Source organism: Chrysochloris asiatica, unplaced genomic scaffold (genome assembly GCF_000296735.1).
Source record: "Chrysochloris asiatica unplaced genomic scaffold, ChrAsi1.0 scaffold00055, whole genome shotgun sequence".
Lineage (NCBI taxonomy): Eukaryota > Metazoa > Chordata > Mammalia > Afrosoricida > Chrysochloridae > Chrysochloris > Chrysochloris asiatica.
The window spans coordinates 3,739,787-3,741,555 of NW_006408573.1; the positions used below are offsets into that span (position 1 = coordinate 3,739,787).

A 1,769-nucleotide genomic window follows, 5' to 3' on the forward strand; every position below is an offset into this window, starting at 1 on the left:
ATACATTCCATGTTCTGATTATTAATGGATGTTGGCAGCTGTTTCTCTTCATTTTGAGCCATGCCTCATCAGCAAATGAAGGCCCTGAAACTTTTACTCCATTCATGTCATCACAATCAACTCTACTTTAAGGAGGCAGCTCTTCCCTAATCATATTTTGAGTGCCTTCCACCCTGAGGGGCTCATTTATCTGACAATATTCTGGTGCTTTTTATCATGTGTCAATATTCAATATTCTGATGCTATCAGATAGTGTCCACTGTTATTTATATGGTTTTCCATAACTAAATATTCAGAAGTAATCCATCTCTCCTTCTTTCTAGATTTAGTCTGGAAACTCATCTAAAACCTGTCAACCATGGGTGACCTTTTTGTTATTTAAAACATTGGTGATATAGCTTTCAGAATCACAGCAACATGAAAGCATGGCAGACTGACAGACTAGTTATAGAAACTAATCTGTAGATACTGTCTAACTCTTGTGAATAGACTATAATTTGTCTACTAATCATAGCCATGGAGTTTGTGGTCCACTGTGCCATCCCTGGAACGTGAGGGTAAGAGTACCAGGCTCTGCTCCTCAGCCCCAGAATGCCTGAACTCTGCTTTCTTCTAGAAGACAAAACATTACACCGTAAAAGTGAACCCGCACTGTTGAAGCCCTCAGCTAGCCATCTTCTCCTCTGTGGGCTCATTGAAAAAGCTGCTCATAAAGATTATCAATTAACATTTGCATCCAAAGTGTCTTAGCTCAGCTGTCTGTGGCTCTGATTAATGCTGTGACTCACACACGCCCGGAAGCTGCCCCTACTTGGGATCATGATGGGCAACAAAATGGCCTCCACCAGCAGGGTCGTTCAGGTAGTCAAGCCACATGCTCCATGAATAAGGTTCCCTGATAGAACTGACAAGCTTAAACCCAATGTATCAGAAGCTTTGCAATCAACAAGAATTCCATCACACTCTTCTGCAAAGTCTCAGCATTGGATGGGAAGTAAACCACCAGATTTGCTGATGCATCAGGGTCCACCAGCCACTGCAGAAATAATAAACACATTACCTCAGAAATATAGAAGGAAACTTGTGTCTCAAGAAGAAATAGAATTTATCCAACATGGAGGTCCAGAAAAATCACTGACAATATGGCTGCTGTTTGTCAATAGACAAAAGAATTATCTTTACAATAAAGGACTTCCAACATGACATGAGAACTTGTACATTAAACAACTTTAATGAAATATTCTGTAAAGAAAGTGAAAGATAGAGAATTTAGACGGACACTTATATTCTCATTTAAGTATCTGGGTCAGCCCCACTACAAGCTCACCTAGTCACTTATATGCAGTATACTTATTAAAGAAACATTTTTAAGTGTTAGCCTATTAACTTACTCTTGATTATCAGATATTAGCAGTTTTGAACTATTAAAAGCACATAATGTCTAGTATACTTAAACAACAACAATAAAACAAAGTGTCTTAGCACCAAAGTGTCATTTAGCTTCCCACAGAGAAGCCTCCAGCTCAAGTCCCACACAATCCATCCCACTGCTTAGAGGGGAGAGATAGAAACAGACAGAGACAGGAAGAGAATCGGCTGAGAGGACCTTACCTCCTTTCTCCCCCAGGATAATCAGATTGTTGTTAGCTTCTGGTGACCCCATGCACAACAAAATAGGTTTATTGTCGGCTGAATTTTCTGAAGTTATAGTTCAGTGCTTATATTACAGCACCACCAGGGTTCCTTTACACACCAAACCCCAAACACAA

The 1,769-nt window shown here is 39.9% G+C and overlaps 1 pseudogene; it reads left to right on the forward strand.

Moving 5' to 3' along the window:
- The first annotated feature begins 819 nt into the window (after positions 1-819).
- LOC102816104 lies at positions 820-1,203 on the forward strand (annotated as a pseudogene).
- Positions 1,204-1,769: the final 566 nt, after the last annotated feature.